This window comes from Bombina bombina, chromosome 7 (assembly GCF_027579735.1).
Source record: "Bombina bombina isolate aBomBom1 chromosome 7, aBomBom1.pri, whole genome shotgun sequence".
Taxonomy (NCBI): domain Eukaryota; kingdom Metazoa; phylum Chordata; class Amphibia; order Anura; family Bombinatoridae; genus Bombina; species Bombina bombina.
This window is the reverse complement of record NC_069505.1, coordinates 520225210-520237109: the sequence shown is the minus strand read 5'-3', so window position 1 is coordinate 520237109 and position 11900 is coordinate 520225210. Positions and strand designations below refer to the sequence as shown.

Genomic DNA, 11900 nt, shown 5'->3' with positions numbered 1-11900 from the left:
AAGTACTTTTCTACCAAAAACTGCTTCAGAAGAAGAAAATACATCAAAATGGTAGAATTTAGTAAAAGTATGCAAAGAGGACCAAGTTGCTGCTTTGCAAATCTGGTCAACCGAAGCTTCATTCCTAAACGCCCAGGAAGTAGAAACTGACCTAGTAGAATGAGCTGTAATTCTTTGAGGCGGAGTTTTACCCGACTCAACATAGGCAAGATGAATTAAAGATTTCAACCAAGATGCCAAAGAAATGGCAGAAGCTTTCTGGCCTTTTCTAGAACCGGAAAAGATAACAAATAAACTAGAAGTCTTACGGAAAGATTTCGTAGCTTCAACATAATATTTCAAAGCTCTAACAACATCCAAAGAATGCAACGATTTCTCCTTAGAATTCTTAGGATTAGGACATAATGAAGGAACCACAATTTCTCTACTAATGTTGTTGGAATTCACAACTTTAGGTAAAAATTCAAAAGAAGTTCGCAACACCGCCTTATCCTGATGAAAAATCAGAAAAGGAGACTCACAAGGAAGAGCAGATAATTCAGAAACTCTTCTGGCAGAAGAGATGGCCAAAAGGAACAAAACTTTCCAAGAAAGTAATTTAATGTCCAATGAATGCATAGGTTCAAACGGAGGAGCTTGAAGAGCTCCCAGAACCAAATTCAAACTCCAAGGAGGAGAAATTGACTTAATAACAGGTTTTATACGAACCAAAGCTTGTACAAAACAATGAATATCAGGAAGAATAGCAATCTTTCTGTGAAAAAGAACAGAAAGAGCAGAGATTTGTCCTTTCAAAGAACTTGCGGACAAACCCTTATCTAAACCATCCTGAAGAAACTGTAAAATTCTCGGTATTCTAAAAGAATGCCAAGAAAAATGATGAGAAAGACACCAAGAAATATAAGTCTTCCAGACTCTATAATATATCTCTCGAGATACAGATTTACGAGCCTGTAACATAGTATTAATCACAGAGTCAGAGAAACCTCTTTGACCAAGAATCAAGCGTTCAATCTCCATACCTTTAAATTTAAGGATTTCAGATCCTGATGGAAAAAAGGACCTTGTGACAGAAGGTCTGGTCTTAACGGAAGAGTCCACGGTTGGCAAGAGGCCATCCGGACAAGATCCGCATACCAAAACCTGTGAGGCCACGCCGGAGCTACCAGCAGAACAAACGAGCATTCCTTCAGAATCTTGGAGATTACTCTTGGAAGAAGAACTAGAGGCGGAAAGATATAGGCAGGATGATACTTCCAAGGAAGTGATAATGCATCCACTGCCTCCGCCTGAGGATCCCGGGATCTGGACAGATACCTGGGAAGTTTCTTGTTTAGATGGGACGCCATCAGATCTATTTCTGGAAGTTCCCACATTTGAACAATCTGAAGAAATACCTCTGGGTGAAGAGACCATTCGCCCGGATGCAACGTTTGGCGACTGAGATAATCCGCTTTCCAATTGTCTATACCTGGGATATGAACCGCAGAGATTAGACAGGAGCTGGATTCCGCCCAAACCAAAATTCGAGATACTTCTTTCATAGCCAGAGGACTGTGAGTCCCTCCTTGATGATTGATGTATGCCACAGTTGTGACATTGTCTGTCTGAAAACAAATGAACGATTCTCTCTTCAGAAGAGGCCAAAACTGAAGAGCTCTGAAAATTGCACGGAGTTCCAAAATATTGATCGGTAATCTCACCTCCTGAGATTCCCAAACTCCTTGTGCCGTCAGAGATCCCCACACAGCTCCCCAACCTGTGAGACTTGCATCTGTTGAAATTACAGTCCAGGTCGGAAGCACAAAAGAAGCCCCCTGAATTAAACGATGGTGATCTGTCCACCATGTTAGAGAGTGTCGAACAATCGGTTTTAAAGATATTAATTGAGATATCTTCGTGTAATCCTTGCACCATTGCTTCAGCATACAGAGCTGAAGAGGTCGCATGTGAAAACGAGCAAAGGGGATCGCGTCCGATGCAGCAGTCATAAGACCTAGAATTTCCATGCATAAGGCTACCGAAGGGAATGATTGTGACTGAAGGTTTCGACAAGCTGCAATCAATTTTAGACGTCTCTTGTCTGTTAAAGACAGAGTCATGGACACTGAATCCATCTGGAAACCCAGAAAGGTTACCCTTGTCTGAGGAATCAAAGAACTTTTTGGTAAATTGATCCTCCAACCATGATCTTGAAGAAACAACACAAGTCGATTCGTATGAGATTCTGCTAAATGTAAAGACTGAGCAAGTACCAAGATATCGTCCAAATAAGGAAATACCACAATACCCTGTTCTCTGATTACAGACAGAAGGGCACCGAGAACCTTTGTAAAAATTCTTGGAGCTGTAGCTAGGCCAAACGGCAGAGCCACAAACTGGTAATGCTTGTCCAGAAAAGAGAATCTCAGGAACTGATAATGATCTGGATGAATCGGAATATGCAGATATGCATCCTGTAAATCTATTGTGGACATATAATTCCCTTGCTGAACAAAAGGCAAGATAGTCCTTACAGTTACCATCTTGAACGTTGGAATTCTTACATAACGATTCAATATTTTTAGATCCAGAACTGGTCTGAAGGAATTCTCCTTCTTTGGTACAATGAAGAGATTTGAATAAAACCCCATCCCCTGTTCCGGAACTGGAACTGGCATAATTACTCCAGTCAACTCTAGATCTGAAACACATTTCAGAAATGCTTGAGCTTTTACTGGATTTACTGGGACACGGGAAAGAAAAAATCTCTTTGCAGGAGGTCTCATCTTGAAACCAATTCTGTACCCTTCTGAAACAATGCTCTGAATCCAAAGATTGTGAACAGAATTGATCCAAATTTCCTTGAAAAAACGTAACCTGCCCCCTACCAGCTGAGCTGGAATGAGGGCCGCACCTTCATGTGGACTTAGAAGCAGGCTTTGCCTTTCTAGCTGGCTTGGATTTATTCCAGACTGGAGATGGTTTCCAAACTGAAACTGCTCCTGAGGATGAAGGATCAGGCTTTTGTTCTTTGTTGAAACGAAAGGAACGAAAACGATTATTAGCCCTGCTTTTACCTTTAGATTTTTTATCCTGTGGTAAAAAAGTTCCTTTCCCACCAGTAACAGTTGAAATAATGGAATCCAACTGAGAACCAAATAATTTGTTACCCTGGAAAGAAATGGAAAGTTGATTTAGAAGCCATATCAGCATTCCAAGTTTTAAGCCATAAAGCTCTTCTAGCTAAAATAGCTAGAGACATAAACCTGACATCAACTCTGATAATATCAAAAATGGCATCACAGATAAAATTATTAGCATGCTGTAGAAGAATAATAATATCATGAGAATCATGATGTGTTACTTGTTGCGCTAAAGTTTCCAACCAGAAAGTTGAAGCTGCAGCAACATCAGCCAAAGATATAGCAGGTCTAAGAAGATTACCTGAACACAGATAAGCTTTTCTTAGAAAGGATTCAATTTTCCTATCTAAAGGATCCTTAAACGAAGTACCATCTGACGTAGGAATAGTAGTACGTTTAGCAAGGGTAGAAATAGCTCCATCAACTTTAGGGATTTTGTCCCAAAATTCTAATCTGTCAGACGGCACAGGATATAATCGCTTAAAACGTTTAGAAGGAGTAAATGAATTACCCAATTAATCCCATTCTTTGGAAATTACTGCAGAAATAGCATTAGGAACAGGAAAAACTTCTGGAATAACCACAGGAGCTTTAAATACCTTATCCAAACGTTTAGAATTAGTATCAAGAGGACCAGAATCCTCTATTTCTAAAGCAATTAGTACTTCTTTAAGTAAAGAACGAATAAATTCCATTTTAAATAAATATGAAGATTTATCAGCATCAACCTCTGAGACAGAATCCTCTGAACCAGAAGAGTCATCAGAATCAGAATGATGATGTTCATTTAAAAATTCATCTGTAGGGAGAGAAGTTTTAAAAGATTTTTTACGTTTACTAGAAGGAGAAATAACAGACATAGCCTTCTTTATGGATTCAGAAACAAAATCTCTTATATTATCAGGAACATTCTGCACCTTAGATGTTGAAGGAACTGCAACAGGCAATGGTACTTTACTAAAGGAAATATTATCTGCTTTAACAAGTTTGTCATGACAATCAATACAAACAACAGCTGGAGGAATAGCTACCAAAAGTTTACAGCAGATACACTTAGCTTTGGTAGATCCAGCACTAGACAGCGATTTTCCTGTAGTATCTTCTGACTCAGATGCAACGTGAGACATCTTGCAATATGTAAGAGAAAAAACAACATATATATAAAGCAAAATTGATCAAATTCCTTAAATGACAGTTTCAGGAATGGGAAAAAATGCCAAAGAACAAGCTTCTAGCAACCAGAAGCAATGAAAAATGAGACTTAAATAATGTGGAGACAAAAGCGACGCCCATATTTTTTGCGCCAATAAGACGCCCACATTATTTGGCGCCTAAATGCTTTTTGGCGCCAAAATGACGCCACATCCGGAACGCCGACATTTTTGGCGCAAAATAACGTCAAAAAAATGACGCAACTTCCGGCGACACGTATGACGCCGGAAACGGAAACAAATTTTTTGCGCCAAAAAAGTCCGCGCCAAGAATGACGCAATAAAATGAAGCATTTTCAGCCCCCGCGAGCCTAACAGCCCACAGGGAAGAGTCAAATTTTTGAAGGTAAGAAAAAATGATTAAATCAAATGCATTATCCTAAATATGAAACTGACTGTCTGAAAATAAGGAAAGTTGAACATTCTGAGTCAAGGCAAATAAATGTTTGAATACATATATTTAGAACTTTATAAACAAAGTGCCCAACCATAGCTTAGAGTGTCACAGAAAATAAGATTTACTTACCCCAGGACACTCATCTACATGTTTGTAGAAAGCCAAACCAGTACTGAAACGAGAATCAGCAGAGGTAATGGTATATATAAGAGTATATCGTCGATCTGAAAAGGGAGGTAAGAGATGAATCTCTACGACCGATAACAGAGAACCTATGAAATAGACCCCGTAGAAGGAGATCACTGCATTCAAATAGGCAATACTCTCCTCACATCCCTCTGACATTCACTGCACGCTGAGAGGAAAACCGGGCTCCAACTTGCTGCGGAGCGCATATCAACATAGAATCTAGCACAAACTTACTTCACCACCTCCATCGGAGGCAAAGTTTGTAAAACTGAATTGTGGGTGTGGTGAGGGGTGTATTTATAGGCATTTTGAGGTTTGGGAAACTTTGCCCCTCCTGGTAGGAATGTATATCCCATACGTCACTAGCTCATGGACTCTTGCTAATTACATGAAAGAAATTAATATAAAACAAAATAATTCCCCTATAGAAAAGTATAAAATACTAAAAAATATATTCCTATAGAAAAAAATATATAATTAACAAATGCTTTTGTCAATTAACATAAAGGGTATTTTTCCTGAATAAAGTTGTTTTTTTTTTTAGTTTTCAAAACTGTATTTAAAGGGACACTGAACCCAAATTCTTTCTTTCGTGATTCAGCTAGAGCATGCAATTTTAATCAACTTTCTAATTAACACCTATTATCAATTTTTCTTTGTTCTCTTGCTATCTTTATTTGAAAAAGAAGGCATCTAAGCTATTTTTTGGTTCAGACTAAGGAAAGCACTTGTTTATTGGTGGGTGAATGTATACACCAATCAGCAAGAACAACCCAGTTTGTTCACCAAAAATGGGCGGGCATCTAAACTTATATTCTTGCATTTCAAATAAAGATACCAAGAGAATGAAGACAGTTTGATAATAGGAGTCAATTAGAAAGTTGCTTAAAATTGCATGCTCTATCTGAATCACAAAAGAAAAAAATTGGGTTCAGTGTCCCTTTAATGTTTTCTAAAAGCACATACAAATCAGGGTTAAGTTGAAAAAGAATATCAATTTACCCTTACATACATAACTGGAAGAAAGCGATATTATTAAATAAGAGTATCAAATATTTTAGGTGATAGGTTCAGATAAGTAACGCACGAACAACAACTATATTCCCCGATAGCACTCATAGAATATCCAAATATTCTGGATGGAAATATTATCAACACCAGAATTTTTATTATTTAAAAAGATAAATAATCCCTTTATTACAAATTCCCCAATTTTGCAGAAACAACACAGTTATATTAAATAGTAAACACCAAAAATGTTATTGTTTAAAAAGATAGATAATCCCTTTATTTACCATTCGCCAGTTTTGCACAACCAACACAGTTATATTAATATACCTTTTACCTCTGTGATTACCTTGTATCTAAGCCTCTGCAGACTGCCCCCTTATCTCAGATCTTCTGACAGACTTGCATTTTAGCCAATCAGTGCTGACTCTTAAATAACTTCATGTGCGTAAGCACAATGTTATCTATATAAAACACATGAACTAACACCCTCTAGCTGTGAAAAACTGTCAAATGCAGAGGTGGCCTTCAAGGGCTTAGAAATTAGCATTTGAGCCTACCAAGGTTTAGCTTTCAACTAAGAATACCAAGAGAACAAAGCAAATTGATAATGATAAAAGTAAATGAAATAAATAAAGGAAGTTGTTTATAATGACATGCGCCATCTGAATCATGAAAGTTTAATTTGGACTTTACTATCCCTTTAATACTCTTTTTACCTCTGTGATTACCTTGAATCTAAGCCTCTGCAGACTGCCCCCTTATTTAGTTCTTTTGACAAACTTGCATTTTAGCCAATCAGTGTTGGCTCCTAGGTAACTCCACGGGCATGAGCACAATGTTATCTATATGGCATACATGAACTAATGCCCTCTAGAGGTGAAAAAATGTCAAAATGCATTTAGATAAGAGGCGGCCTTTAAGAGCTAAGAGATTAGCATATGAGCCTACAGAATACCAAGAGAACAAAGCAAAATTGATGATAAAAGTGAATTGGAAAGTTGAGTAAAATTACATGCCCTATCTGAATCATAAAAGTTTATTATTGACTAGACTATCGCTTTAATAATATGTGACATACTATGCTGTAAATCTTACAATGTGTGGAGTTCTTACTGATATTTTGTAAGCTGTGCCTCAGACAATGAAATCCAGTTTTAAAGTTAAGAGTTATGTTTCAAGGGATTAAAAGTTAATATAAATTTTAATAGTTTAATTTTGACTAGACTGTCCCTTTAAAACAAACATAATTCAGATAGGGCATGCAATTTTAAACAATTTTCCAATTCACTTTTATCATCAAAATTTGCTTTGTTCTCTTGGTATTCTTAGTTGAGAGCTAGGTAGGCTTAGAGGATAATTTCTAAGCCCTTGAAGGCTACCTTATCTCACTGCAGTTGACAGTTTTTCACAGCTAGAGTGTGTTAGTTTATGTGTGCCATATAGATAACAACATTGTGCTCACGCCTATGAAGTTACTTATGAGAGGGCACTGATTAGCTAAAATGCAAGTCTGTCAAAAAAACTGAAATAAAACATCTGCACTAAACTGTCCCTTTAAATCTACCACAGTTTTCACTAACTGACTATTATGATTTTTTTGTGTCCTCAAAAAATGCCAACAAAAACTCTCTGTCTCTAAATGTTACCCACTTCTTATGTGCTTTGGTTAGTATCAAAAAAAAACCATATATTTATAATAGATAGATAACATTAAATGGAAGTGCATGTTATCGTGCTATAGCCATAATTCCAATCCATTTGAATTCATGTGTTCACAGGGTCTTCAAATTTAAAGTCATTCTAATGAATTTGTGCGACCTATGCTGTGTACAGAGATTATTTATTAAAGGGCCAGTAAATACAGTAGATTTGCATAATAACAAGACAATGCAATAGCACTTAGTCTGAACTTCAAATGAGTAGTTGATTTTTTTTTTTATGGCAAATTTCAAAGTTATGTCTATTTCCACTCCCCCTGTGTATCATGTGACAGCCATCAGCCAATAGCAAATGCATATACATATCATGTGACAGCCATCAGCCAATCACAAATGCATACACATATCAAATGACAGCCATCAGCCAGTCACAAATGCACATACGTATATTCTGTGAATTCTTGCACATGCTCAGTAGGAGCTGGTGACTCAAAAAGTGGAAATATTAAAAGACTATGCACATTTTGGTATTGGAAGTAAATTAGAAAGTTTTTTTTTTTTTAAATGGCTGCTCTAGCTGAATCATGGAAGTTTAATTTTGACTTGAGTGTCCCTTTAAAAGGTATTCCATGTTTTAAGAGGCTGTTCAATTTTTTTTTAATGCTAAAGTTTTTGTGCATGCTCATTTCATGTTTATTAAAAACTTATAATGCACTCAAATTAAAGTGTTTTAATACTTTATCTATTTTATAATTTACATGATATGAGATTATTAATTGCACACACGCCATGAATTTATTTAATTTGTTAAAGGGATACTAAACCAACATTTTCTTTCTTTCATGAATTAGATAGAGCATGCAATTTTAAGTAACTTTCTAATTTACTCCTATTATCAATTTTTATCATCATCATGATGTATTTGTAGAGTGTCAACAGATTCCGCAGCGCTATGAACATAGGAGGTATACCAAATAACATTTACAGGGATCAAGTGGGTACAGGGCCCTGCCGAGAGTTGCACTGTTGTAGTCGGCTCTTTTGAATGTGAACTACAAATAGCTGGACTCATAGGCTTACATGCTATGGGGTTTAAGGGGATAGCAGTGGAGATAGGAAGGTTAGTGTAGGTTGTATGCATCCCTGAATAGTAGAGTCTTCAGGGGGCGCTTGAAGTTTTCAAAACTAGGGGAGAGTCTTGTGGGGCGAGGCAGAGAGTTCCACAAGATGGGAAGCAGTCTGGAGAAGTCCTGTAAGCGGGAGTGTGAGGAAGTAACAAGAGAGAAAGAGAGTAGGAGATCATGAGCGGAGTGAAGGGGACGGGAGGCAGAGTATCTGGAGACAAGGTCTGAAATATAGGAGGAGCAGTGCAGTTGAGGGCTTTGTATGTCAGAATGAGAATTTTGTGTTTAATCCTGGAGGCAAGAGGAAGCCAGTGAAGGGATTGGCAGAGAGGTGCAGGAGATGAAGAGTGACGTGTAAGGAAGATGAGCCTGGCAGAGGCATTCATTATGGATTGTAAAGGAGCTAGGCGGTATGTGGGGAGACCAGAGAGGACAGAGTTGCAGTAGTCAAGGCGGGAAAGGATGAGAGAGTGGATTCAAATCTTAGTTATGTCTTGTGTAAGGAAATGTCTAAATTTAGAGATGTTTTTAAGGTGGAAGCGGCAGGCTTTAGCCAAGGACTGAATGTGAGGAGTGAAAGATATATCTGAGTCAAGTGTGACCCCAAGACATCTGGCATGTGGGGTTGGGGTATGATGGAGTTATCAACAGTTATAGAGAAATGGGGGGGGGAGATTTTGGAAGAAGGGGGAAAATAAGGAGCTCAGTTTTGGAGAGGACATCCAAGATGAGATATAAGAGAGACAGTTAGTGACACAGGTTAGCAAGGAAGGAGATAGTTCTTGGTGCAAAGGTGTAGATTTGGGTGTCATCGGCATACAAATGATAATGAAACTCGAGGGACTTTATTAAGGAAACTAATGAGGACGTGTAGATTGAGAAGAGGAGAAGACCGAGGACAGAGCCTTGCGATATCCCAACAGACAGAGGATGCCCCAGAGGTTACACTAAAGGTACAGTTAGACAGATTGAAAGAAACCACGAGAGAGCTGTGTTGCAGATTCCGGAGAAATGGAGGGTTTGGAGCAAAAGAGGGTGGTCGACAGTATCAAAGACTGCAGACAGATCAAGGAGGATAAGCAGAGAGAAGTGGCCTTTGGATTTTGCTGTAAGTAGGTCGCTGGTAACCTTAACAATTGCCGTCTCTGTGGAGTGTAGGGGGCAAATCCAGATAGCAGTGGATCAAGGAGGGAGTTTAAGGAAATGGGATAGGCGTGCATATACTAGCTTTTCAAGAAGCTTTGAGGCAAGAGGGAGTAGGGGAAATAGGGCGGTAGTTGGATGGGGAGGTTGGATCGAGAGAAGGTTTTTTGAGGATAGATGTGACCAGAGAGTTTAAGAGATGTAGGAACTATACCAGTGCTGAGGGAGAGATTCAAGATGTGTGTGCGTATAGGGGTAAGGATAGAAGAGAGGGAGGGGAGTAGCTGTGAGGGGATGGGCTCGAGGGGACAGGTAGTACAGTGAGAGGATAGTATAAGGGCAGAAACTTCTTCCTTTGTAACAGGGGCAGAAGAGCTAAATTTTGGATTATGTGGATTTTGGATGATTGTGAGCTTTTGGGGGGGGGGAGAGACCGGTAGTATGTTGGGAGCCGATTTAATTTCTGATGGAGTCGATTTTGTTGTTGAAGTAGCTGGCAAAATCTTGAGCTGAGAGAGAAGTTGTACTGGGAGGTGGGGGTGGGCGAAGAAGAGTATTGAATGTGGAGAACAGACGTTTTGGTTTTGAAGAAAGAGTTGAGATGAGAGAGAGTAGAGAAGTAATGTTGCTTATAAAGATTAAGGGCAGAATAGTAAGAGTTCAAGATGAACTTATAGTGAAGAAATTCAGCTGAACTCCGAGATTTCCTCCAGTGTCGCTCAGCAGTACGGGAACATCTGCGTAGGTACCGTGTCAGAGGAGTATTCCAGGGTTGAGGATGAGTGTACGATTTCCAAGCTATGGTAGGTGGGGCCAGAATGGTCAATTACCGATGTAAGGGTGGTGTTATAGAGGCAGATAGATTCGTCAGGGCAGGAAAAGGAGGGGATGGAAGAGAGGAGAGGTTCAAAAGAGCCAGCGAGCTGTTGCTGATCTAATGACTTGATCCTTCTATGAAGTTTACTCTGAGGGGTAGAAGGAGAGAGAGTTGTAGGGAGGGAAGTGATGTTACAAGTGAGGAGGTGATGGTCAAAAAGAGGAAAAGGGGAATTTGTGAAGTTTGAGATAGTGCATCGATAGCTGAAAATCAGATCAAGGGAGTGACCATCTTTGTGAGTGGGAGAGTCAGTCCATTGTGACAGGCCGAAAGAGGAAGTGAGTTGCAGAAGTTGTTTTGCAGAGGAAGCAGTGGGGTTATCAACAGGGAGGTTGAAGTCACCGAGAATGAGGGTAGGGGTGTCTGAGGAAAGGAAGTAAGGTATCCAGGCGGCAAAGTGATCTAGAAATAGAGTTCCGGAGCCATGGGGGCGGTATATGACTGCAACGCGTAAAGAGAGGGGAGAGAATAAGCGAATCATGTGTGTTTAGAATTAAGAAAATGTGAGGGAAGAGAAGAACTGTATTTGTTGAAAGGTGCAATGAGAGGAAAGTAAAATACCAACACCAACTCCTTGTCTATTATCAGACCTAGGAGTGTGGCTGAAGTGGAGACCCCCATGTGACAGTGCGGCAGAGGAAGCTGTGTCTGAAGGAGAGAGCCAGAAGATTGAGATTTATCTTTGTTCTCTTGCTATATTTATTTAAAAAGCCGGAATGTAAAGCTTAGGAGCCGCCCCTTTTTTTGGTTCAGAACCAGGGTTACGCTTGCTTATTGTTGGCTAAATGTAGCCACCAATAAAGCAAGCGCTATCCAGGGTGCTGAAACTAAAATGGGCCAGCTCCAAAGCTTTACATTCCTGCTTTTTAAATAAAGATAGCAAGAGAACAAAGAAAAATTGATAATAGGAGTAAATTAGAAAGTTGCTTAAAATTGCTGCTCTGTCTGAACCATGAAAGAAAAAAAAAAATTGGGTTTAGTTTAAAAACGGCATTAATAATCATAAGGTTGGTATCATCAATACTGAATCAATTAGTTGTTTTACTTCTTTTTTTTGGTCACATATTATTTTGATCCTTGAAGATATAGGAAAATCCTTGCTAAAAAAACAAACAAAAAAGCTTTAACATTCTTAAAGGGACAGTCAACCCAAAAATTACTATTA

The 11900-nt window shown here is 38.9% G+C and overlaps 1 protein-coding gene across 1 annotated transcript in view; it reads right to left on the bottom strand.

Annotated features, from left to right (window-relative positions):
• RAB4B (RAB4B, member RAS oncogene family) overlaps positions 1 to 11900 on the bottom strand; it is a 49150-nt gene that overhangs the window by 2729 nt on the left and 34521 nt on the right. The window lies entirely within an intron of this gene.